The sequence below is a fragment of the Haliotis rubra genome, unplaced genomic scaffold (genome assembly GCF_003918875.1).
Source record: "Haliotis rubra isolate DU_JTF1 unplaced genomic scaffold, ASM391887v1 Scf1519, whole genome shotgun sequence".
Classification (NCBI taxonomy): domain Eukaryota; kingdom Metazoa; phylum Mollusca; class Gastropoda; order Lepetellida; family Haliotidae; genus Haliotis; species Haliotis rubra.
The window spans coordinates 74,240-85,464 of NW_025765469.1; the positions used below are offsets into that span (position 1 = coordinate 74,240).

The following is an 11,225-nucleotide window of genomic DNA, read 5'->3' on the forward strand; positions in this document are numbered from 1 at the left end:
TTGAAATAACAGCCTCGGTAGAATGCATATGTAGTTCGTCCTTGTTGAAAGGTTTGTCCCGTGACAAGTGTAAAATAAACAGATCGCTGTTATATCATTGGACATCTTGCTTTATGGAGTCGCCCCCTCTCTGTGATGTTTATACATGCATGCAAATCTGTTATCTTATGAACCTCGTTTGCATTCAGTAAAGATATAGGCACGCCCACCTTCATAAATATTGGGGGTGGGGGTGTCAACTTCTGAAAGTATATACACTATAATAATTCAGTATAGTGTCACCTCATTGAATTCTGTAATCGTGTACTCTAGTTTGGATAGTCATTAGTATCAAGGTGAAGATTATATTTACATGTACAGCAAACCATTATGTTTTATGTACTAGTTGTGTGCATAAAATGTATATGAAAATAAATACTACCTCTACTCAGTGGTTGGATTTCAATCGCTTTGTTTTACTTATCGAAAAACACTAAAATGAGGACAAATAAACTTCGCCAAAGTGACTATCTACTCCTATTTGTCTTATGTGTATATTTCATACATCGTTACCAGTGTGCATGTTTACAATGCACAAACTGTTACATGATAGCTTGAGTTGATAAAGCCGAAACCCAGCATATCGACTGGTCAAGGATATAGCCAATAACCAGTCTCTATCCAAGCTGCTGAGTGACCAAACGTGCTCTTCAGAAATTTCGCCCACGCCCCATCACCTGTCCTTTTCTCTGTGACAGGTATCTCATGATACGATTGGTCGCAGATAAAGTAGTATAGGGAATGGGGGTTCTGTGACAGGCCGATTAAGAGCGTCATTATATATCTATTCCGCTTCCAGCCCCCAGTATAAATTAACAATTTCGAGCAGAGACACCATTCGATACACATCCCAGACCCCTATAGAGCCTTAAAATCTGTAGGGTACCATGAGTTTCGGCAACCCCCGGGCGGGAACGAGGACTGCAATACACGGTGCCGGATGCTAAGCAGCCACCAGTCATAGAATGGGATTCTGTGGCAGGCCAACTAAGAGTGTCATTATATACCAATTCCGCTTCGAGCAGAGACATTCGATGCACAGCCCAGGCCAACAGCTCAGTGGTTTATGAGCGTGTGCCCGTACGCGTTAGTCGTGACGCCGTCGGCGGCGATCCACCGTTTGGTGTCCATGGGCGACAGCGACGTCTTGTTGAGGGTGATGCCGTAGATGTTGTGTTTGTCGCTTCTCAACGCGTTCATTCGGTGTTTGAACGTCTTATTCTTGAACAGAGCTTGTTTGAAGAGGACGTGCTTGATTTGTTGTTTCACCACGTATTTCTTTATAGGAGCCTTAAAATCTGTAGGGCACCATGAGTTTCAGCAACCCCAATGCAATAGAACCAAAAAAGCCCAACATTTCGAGATTTTCCATCCAATGCAGTGCACTCCCAGTTAGAGCTATGTGGGTGCATGGATATAGAAATATGCCAGGAACCAAGCTCTCGCGCGAAGCCTATACCGAGATCCGATCGGGTCGTTTGTCCCTTCGGGAAGCCAAGAGGAAGTACCACATATCGCAAGCTCGATACACGCGAATCCGAGGTGGTATAGACAAGCCCCAGACAGCGACAACTCCCGACATATCCGAGACTTGAGGCCCTGCTGCAGAAGTGTAAGCCCCATGTTGCTTTCGACCGAGGAGAAACAAATCCTGGAGCAATCGGGACACACCTTCTCTACGAACGCTACCAGATCCCCAAACAGTTTCTCGAACTCTATTTGCTGTGCTTTAGCCCACTAGTAGAAGCCGGCAAAATAGTCGATTTCGTCTACATCTACCCACCCCACCAATTTCGACCCTCGGTGGGCAAACTCGAATCATTCTGCGCCGATGACTGCGATCCGGTCCCAAGGACAGGCACAACCAATGCACCGACTGTCTGCCACTCTATCGGAACTGCCTGCTCTCTTTGGACCCGACAACTCAGCGTGCAAGTCGCGGCGCCATCGACCACTGCGTCGACAGCAAGAAATGTGTTCTCTGGGAAAAGCGATAGACTACACACCCAGGGCGACTCCCACTTTCGAGGTTCGAAGAGATCGTGGTCGACAGCTGTTTAAGTAAATATAGAGAACCTGCAATGCGACAAGCGCCTGTGCTTTCTGGAGCATCACGGTATGCACTCCTCGCCAGCAAATTGGTGGACCGTTGTCCGTGCAAGGAGAAAGAGTCTTGTATCTTCCGGCAGCTTCTCGGGAAGCAGAGGTACCACAGGGGCGGGGCAATATTTGGCATACCCCATTGCCCAACTATGGCGGACCAAGGATATGGAAGTAGCACCCCTCCGTGCAGCGAACACCGAAAAGCATAAGCGTCCCAGAAGGAGTCTACATGTGCAAAAAGTTTGCTGTAGCGAGATACAAAGGGAAGAACCGGCTGTTGTTGCTACTCGATCCCCGACTGGGAAAAGCGATTCCAGTCTACGACTACAAGATCTGAGATTATCGAGAGCACAAAATGGTCAGGACTACTAGGATTGGTACTACCTTGTTGCTTTTTTTTTTTTTTCCGACCCGACATGCACCTCTCACGATTTCGAGGAGAGACATCGTTCGATGTACATCCCAGAACCCGACATGCACCTCTACGATTTCGAGCAGAGACATCGTTCGATGTACATCCCAGACCCCGACATGAACCTCACGATTTCGAGGGAGAGACATCGTTCGATGTACATCCAGACCCCGGCATGCACCTCTACGATTTGAGCAGAGACATCGTTCGATGTACATCCATCCCAGATGCACCCCGCAGGCATGCACCTCAGACGATTTCGAGGAGAGACATCGTTCGATGTACATCCCAGACCCCGACATGCACCTCTACGATTTCGAGCAGAGACATCGTTCGATGTACATCCCAGACCCCCGACATGAACCTCTACGATTTCGAGGAGAGACATCGTTCGATGTACATCCCAGACCCCGGCATGCACCTCTACGATTTCGAGCAGAGACATCGTTCGATGTACATCCCAGACCCCCGGCATGCACCTCTACGATTTCGAGGAGAGACATCGTTCGATGTACATCCCAGACCCCCGGCATGCACCTCTACGATTTCGAGGAGAGACATCGTTCGATGTACATCCCAGACCCCGGCATGCACCTCTACGATTTCGAGGAGAGACATCGTTCGATGTACATCCCAGACCCCCGACATACACCTCTACGATTTCGAGGAGAGACATCGTTCGATGTACATCCCAGACATACACCTTCGAAACAGCGAAACTCCAATTCTCTGCTCCATCGGGAACCCGAAGAGAACCCCACAAAAGAACGACAGACTCTGCACGCTAGAAATTGCAATGTCTACAAGACAACATGGCCAGTAGAGATGCAGAACAAAATCTTCCCACGATGGGCTACTGGATACAAACAACCGAGAGACCAGTTCTTCCACTCCTTGGCCGTTTCTGGAGAAATATGTCCAAGTATGGTAGGAGTTTCTATTTTCTCGGCAATGTGTTCCAGATCTTGCAAGGAATTGTATTCCACACTGGGTATGTTTGCTAGGGCATTTCGGAACTCCTCGAATGGGAAGCGGGGTGGATTCCCTCTTTTGTATACAATATGCATGCTCGAGATGTATACACAGTACAGTGTATACTTCGAATTGGGCACAATATTTTTTTCTAGTCCATCTGGAAGGGGTCCCTATGTTTTGGTGTTGCTGTTGTCGTCTCGTGGGCCTGCTTGTGGACCGGCGGTGGTGGTGTGCTGTGCTTCCAGGTCTTGTGGATGACCTTCCAGAGAAAAACAGCGGCTAGCGAAAGGTAGGTCCACCTTTGGGCTGTTTCTAGCATCTGCCGCACCTTCTGGATATCCAGACGGGTCTCTTCTTGCTCCTCCTCGACGTTTTCTATTTCCTCTTCCTCGTCGTCCTTGTCCAGCATCGACAAGATGTCGACCAACAAATTCGTGGTTTGCTCCACACGAGCCGGCAACGTATTCGTGGTTTGCTCCACACGAGCCGACATCGCCGCAGTTTGCTCCACACGAGCCTCTAGCCTCCCCAAGCGGTCGTAGAAGTCCTGGACGGTGAAGCAGTCGGCTCTGCAGCAGGCAATGCAGCTCGCTGGGGGCAATACGCTGCTGGTAGACCATGCGCTAGCGGGAGCGAACAATCGTCTGTGCTGGGGGCCAAGCTTCCTCTCCAGTGGTGTGGCTAGGCGGTTCCGTGGCTGTGCTAGCGGGCAGATCGCTCTACAGCAGGCTCTACAGCCATCTCGCCATATGTCGTAGAGTCTTGTGGACCCAATACCCGGCGGCTTTTGACCTCAAGCTTGCTGGGAGCACCCCTCGAAGGGAGCGTATTTCTTGGATCTTTTCCGAAGACAAATCTCTTCTTGGTGGCATGGTTGTTGTTTTTTTTTCCTGGGAATATATATACCCATACTTCCTACTTGTCTATATGGGAATCCCAATCCTCTCCCAGGAATCCCAATCCTCTCCCAGGAATCCCAATCCTCCCCAGGAATCCCAATCCTCTCCCAGGAAACTCCTAGCAATGCTTGGCAAATGCTTAGCAATGCTTAGCAATACTTAGCAAATGCTTAGCAATGCTTAGCAAATGCTTAGCAATGCTTAGCAATGCTTAGCAATGCTTAGCAATGCTTAGCAATGCATAGCAAATGCTTGGCAAAACAAGCAAACCTCTAGGTTCTGTCTAGTGTGCCCAGTTTGTCTAGTGTGCCTTAGTTTCCCATATAGACAATTTTTTCAACCAAATGCCTCCTGAAAGACAACTATCACAAGACCAGGTGGAGGAGATTCGCAAGATGCGTGGAAAAGTCCCAGCACAAGAAACTAGACAATGATTCAGCATCGGTTCCAATCGACTACGCAAAATATGGAATATGGCCACGGAACCGTCTAGCGACACCACTGGAGAGGAAGCGTTGGCCCCCAGCACAGACGTATTGCCTGCTCCCGCTAGCGCATGGTCTACCAGCAGCGTATTGCCCCCAGCGAGAGCGTATTGCCTGCTGCAGAGCCGACTGCGCCCACCGTCCAGGACTTCTACGACCGCTTGGGGAGGCTAGAGGCTCGTGTGGAGCAAACTGCGGCGATGTCGGCTCGTGTGGAGCAAACCACGAATACGTTGCCGGCTCGTGTGGAGCAAACCACGAATTTGTTGGTCGACATCTTGTCGATGCTGGACAAGGACGACGAGGAAGAGGAAATAGAAAACGTCGAGGAGGAGCAAGAAGAGACCCGTCTGGATATCCAGAAGGTGCGGCAGATGCTAGAAACAGCCCAAAGGTGGACCTACCTTTCGCTAGCCGCTGTTTTTCTCTGGAAGGTCGTCTACAAGACCTGGAAACACAGCACACCACCACCGTCGGTCCACAAGCAGGCCCACGAGACGACAACAGCAACACCAAAACATAGGGACCCCTTCCAAATGGACTAGAAAAAAATATTGTGCCCAATTCGAAGTATATATTGTACTGTGTATACATCTCGAGCATGCATATTGTATACAAAAGAGGGAATCCACCCCGCTTCCCATTCGAGGAGTTCGAAATGCCCTATGCAAACATACCCAGTGTGGAATACAATTCCTTGCAAGATCTGGAACACATTGCCGAGAAAATAGAAACTCCTACCATACTTGGACATATTTCTCCAGAAACGGCCAAGGAGTGGAAGAACTGGTCTCTCGGTTGTTTGTATCCAGTAGCCCATCGTGGGAAGATTTTGTTCTGCATCTCTACTGGCCATGTTGTCTTGTAGACATTGCAATTTCTAGCGTGCAGAGTCTGTCGTTCTTTTTTGTGGGGTTCTCTTCGGGTTCCCGATGGAGCAGAGAATTGGAGTTTCGCTGTTTCGAAGGTGTATGTCTGGGATGTACATCGAACGATGTCTCTCCTCGAAATCGTAGAGGTGGATGTCGGGGGTCTGGGATGTACATCGAACGATGTCTCTCCTCGAAATCGTAGAGGTGCATGCGGGGGTTCTGGGATGTACATCGAGCGATGTCTCTGCTCGAAATCGTGAGGTGCATGCGGGGGTCTGGGATGTACCTCGAGCGATGTCTCTCCCTCGAAATCGTAGAGGTGCATGCCGGGGTCTGGGATGTACATCGAAGCGATGTCTCTGCTCGAAATCGTAGAGGTGCATGCGGGGTTCTGGGATGTACATCGAGCGATGTCTCTCCCGAAATCGTAGAGGTTCATGTCGGGGGTCTAGGATGTACATCGAGCGATGTCTCTGCTCGAAATCGTAGAGGTGCATGTCGGGGTCTTGGATGTACATCAATCGAGCGATGTCTCTCCTCGAAATCGTAGAGGTGCATGCCGGGGTCTGGGATGTACATCGAGCGATCTCTGCGAAAATCGTAGAGGTGCATGCCGGGGTTCTGGGATGTACATCGAACGATGTCTCTCCTCGAAATCGTAGAGGTTCATGTCGGGGGTCTGGGATGTACATCGAACGATGTCTCTGCTCGAAATCGTAGAGGTGCATGTCGGGGGTCTGGGATGTACATCGAACGATGTCTCTCCTCGAAATCGTAGAGGTGCATGTCGGGTGGAAAAAAAAAATGCAACAAGGTAGTACCAATCCTAGTAGTCCTGACCATTTTTGTGCTCTCGATAAGAGAGAATGCGTTAAGCATCCCGCTAAAAGCTGGCCCCAAACTATAGTTGGGGTAATGGTAGCAAGAGCTAAGGGTCCGACCAAAGCCTTATTTGAGGAATAAGGCTTTGCAGAGGCTTTTGTTGGACTTGGTCCCGTACAATCATTCCCTCTACTACTGATAACATATGACCAGCCACTACATTGAACAGTTGAGATACCGAACGTTCTATTCGGGAAATTTGATGACGCCCTATCACGTGACTCTTTGTTTTATGTCTATGCAAGGAATATGTAGTATACATTTTGTATATGTATGTTTGTATGGTCACGTATGTTTTCTGCATTAAATCTGTATGAAATAAAGTGCAATGCTATGAATGTGCTTTGTGCTAGTCACAGACTAGCGTTATAGTACTTTCATTAAAATAATTCGTGTAAACACTAGAAATGTATCGGCAAAACCGCTATTTTTGTCGAAGATTATAAAGTATGAAAGTAAATTCTTCTTTACAGTATGTCATTGTCATAGATGTTTTGTAAATTTAAACCTCACACAATGATATAAGAGAGAGAATTTGTTAACGATGTGGTCTCATCTGTTACATACAAAGAATACGTATTATTATGCATATTGTGATAAAATATAAATGTACAAGCCGACAAAGGTCTACAAGAGAAACTTGCAATAAAATTACATAAAGCTTGCAATACACGACATGTATTCACACCTGATTTCTTTCAACATATATCTTTACGACACAATTAAACAATCAGGACTTGTTTGTACGACTAGACAGTTTCCTGTGATCCCCGAAACCTGCCAGGGAAATCAGGTGTGACTAGCACTAATTAGTCTCGGCACAGAGAGTGGGCAATCAGCGAGGGTGTTGAGTAGTGATGGGGCTCTCGGGCATAATGAGTTAAGGTCTGCTCACATAATATAATTAATGAGGTAATTGAGACATAAACAAGAGTGGGAGAGGGGGTCACTCAGTTGACCAAGTAATGTGAGTTTTCTTCTTTGAAAACATTAAAGAACAAATAAACTTTGTGTTTTTGTACTCTTTTAACCATTACACATGAAAGATTTGTGGTTAGTCTTTTTCTGAACACCAAATTCATTCTTAAAAAGCTTGTGGTTAATTAATACCGAGGGATTAAAAGTTGCCAAAAAGTCGCCTGCTTCACTCTCGGCCGCCAACAAAACCACAGACAGGTTGCGTAACTCTGTCGCCAGAGCACTGCAGTGACGTCGTATGAGGAAGGATTTTCAGTTACTTGTATATACAGTGTGTAGCAAGCTTGTCATTTTGATGATTTTTCGACATCAATGCAGACATGCCGAATCTTTCGCGTTGTCGTCAATTGCTCCTAGGGGTCGAGGTGAAGGTGTCACCATGCACAGATTTCCACAGGACCCGCGGTTCGTGCTAAATGGGGGTATGTTTGTGAGTCTTGAAGCGAGCATTTATCCTCAGACTGGCCGGATGTTTCAAGACAGAAGCCACCATTTTTAAATCGTAAAGTCACGGGCTAAAGTCTGTTAGAATTAATGAGATTATGGTTTGTTTTTATCAAGTTAGAAAATCAAAACTACTTTCTACTCGTAGTCTTTGAATCATGACCAAAAGGATTTTGCATGACACAACTTGTAACATAATGATTTCTTCCACAGAAGCGAGGTGGGGGTGAAGTGACAATACTGCGCGATAAATGTCTTGCTACATTCACGTGGTTAATGTCCACTGACCAGTATGTAGATTCTAGTCAATGTACGTCTGTCTATTTGGTCTTATAATCCTAATTAGTTTATTATCATACTTGTATGCATTTTGAAACTAAATAAAAAGCAGACCATATGCTGATACTTATAGTGAATTTATAACAGGACTGTAATATCTAGACATTTTATTCAGTTTGCCAATGTGAATCATAATTAGCAATTGCGCCCTAGTGTATGTAATGTGTCTCATTACACTTGATCGTGAAAACAATGATTCTTTTTTGATGCTCTACGACAAATGAATAAAAACAAAATGCAAACATTAAAATTAAAACAGATTAAAGTTATAGGAACAATGTCAGGCTATTACCTTGTTAGAGGAATGTATCAATCAATATCCACAAAAACGAGTGATATGACATTCATCTGCAGCTGTTCCAAGTGATATGTCTTTTAACAGTCTAATATACGAAAAAGTGATATATCTTTTCAGGTATTTCACATTGGTGTATAGTTTCATTGGTCACCCAAGATAGCACACCTGGCAACTAATTGCATAATGTCCGCCATTCTTTAAAGAAAAAGTAATTTAGTTAGCCAATAATGAGCAATCAATCAATGTATTGGAGGTTAATCCTTTAAAAGAAGGACGTTGTTTTTACACAGACACAGACACGACATAGTAAATCTGCATACATAAACACTACCTTTTGACAAATCCGCTGTGCAAGATAAAAGTAATTAATCAATCAACATGTTTAATCCTTTGATCGATGTTTATAATGTTGAGTATTTACTCCAGACACAAGAAATGACAAATGGGAACCTTTGTGGGTAATTTAAAGTGGTGTTACCACTAATTATACCTGTTGTAATTTCATTAACTGACCATCAAGTGAATGATGACAAATAACAAGTCTAGGTTTATACCACCTAACACGGGTTACAACAAAGGGAGTATTAATTGCTGTATTGCATGTGAAAACTTATGGGCCGACACTGTTTTGAAAATCACGAACAGAACTTCATTGTTGCATAAGAAATACATATAATCATTTGCTGTGTGCTAAATCTGTATGTACCTATTTACCTAAGTAAATTTTCAGATTCTTCTAGCAATGGCAAAGTAGGGTTGTTTAGTTCACAGTTCAAATAAATCAAATGTCAATTTTTAATATCATCACGTAATAGGCGTCATATTTTTACATGACATGATTATATATCGAGGGTAAAACACACAGAAATGGGATCAATTTGGATCAGTCTTTATACCATCCAGGCATTAGAAAACCTGTAAAGCCCACACTGCTTTGATACTTGATTACAATCAGAAAGAACTACCGGGGGAAATTTTCAAATAACTGCATCTGATGGGCATCCTCCTTCTTAATGTTGCACTGTTTTAGATTGAAGAAATTAACCGTAACCGTGATGATCGTTTTCACTAGCGTCTGGCTCGAACAAATAAGGCCTTATGCGACACCAAAGCGATTTTGACAGAATTGTGTATGAAAACAAGTTGTAACTTGGAAACTAGGCAAAGCAGGAGCCAAAATTAAAAGACTGTAGATTGTGAGAACATATAGCTTTCATTTTTCACAACAGTTATCACAATTTCAGGTTTATACAAACCTGTAAACAAAATAATTTACTCCCTGAAATGTACATGAATTCTGCATCGGCCCTCATATCTATTCCTCATATGAAGTCACAGAGACGTGTCGCTCTGATTGGTTGAAATTTGTTTTAGGATGAGAATTGTGCACTGATGTCAAAAGGTCAATTTAAGTTAATTAAAGATCGAAATGAGTAGTTTTAATGACGAGGGTTTCATTTATAGCGATGCCAATTAGTGATTTATGTATTTGTTCTCCCCTAGAGTATATGTGATCTTTAAGGTTAAGCTATGTAGCAGTTGACCAGGGCTTGCTGTGAGCCATGACCAGGCTACTCACTGGCACCATCACTGTCCTGGAGTACACAGATTCAGTATCCCACTTACTTGGTGTTTGGGAACAGAAAACAACAGAGTGATGAACAACAACAAAAATGTAACTTTAATATGATCTGTCATGACAGTGTGATATTATCATGGAATAATAATTCATACGAAAATTCCTTATAACCACTACAAGTGATATATTAGGATTCAGATATTAAGAAAATATATACATAGAATATTAGTTTCATCATGTATCAGTAATAGCTTAGAGAAAGACTCCAGTCAAAAGTAGTAAAACTCATCTCACAGACATACTATTGGAAAAGGTATAAGTGACACAGACTTAAACACGTTGCACACTCGTGTCACACGGGACACAAACGCGTTGCACACCCGTGTCACATGCGTGTTACACGCGTTATCAATGCGTTCAAGGGGAATGAACTTTTTAGTCTAGGTAATAGGTGTAAGAATTGCTCACAAGGTGATACAAGCATGAAACTTGGCACAACTGTTCATAAGAACCTACTGAACAATTTCAGGGGTGGAGCCACTCAGATTTCAGTGTTGCATAGCAACGGTTGATTGCGAAGCATTTTCCTTAGCAACCGGCACCAACGATGCCCAGCACTGCAAGACTGCGACCCAAAATTCCAAGATGATCATATCTTAGCAAATACAAAACATGAATTCTAATGCGATTAGTGAAAGCTTATAAATAGAGTGAATGTCCGCACACAACCTGGGCACAATGGTGATATCACTGCTGTGTAACTCAGCATGGGGTTCAGTGTCAGCTGATCTAGATACTTTCGTACTAGCAGCTTTAGACTTGTAGTTGCAGTATAGTTTAGTTTAGTATCCCAAATGCTGTCTAACAGCCCCATGTCCATTAGCTAGTTAACTGTAGTTGGTAGTTAGTAGATATAGAGT

The 11,225-nt window shown here is 44.4% G+C and overlaps 1 long non-coding RNA gene across 1 annotated transcript; it reads left to right on the forward strand.

The window, feature by feature from the left end:
• Window positions 1–6,285: 6,285 nt before the first annotated feature.
• Window positions 6,286–6,622, forward strand: LOC124270433. Its single transcript, XR_006896772.1, has 3 exons — window positions 6,286–6,337; window positions 6,392–6,520; window positions 6,600–6,622. It is a non-coding gene; the product is annotated as an uncharacterized LOC124270433 (long non-coding RNA).
• Window positions 6,623–11,225: the final 4,603 nt, after the last annotated feature.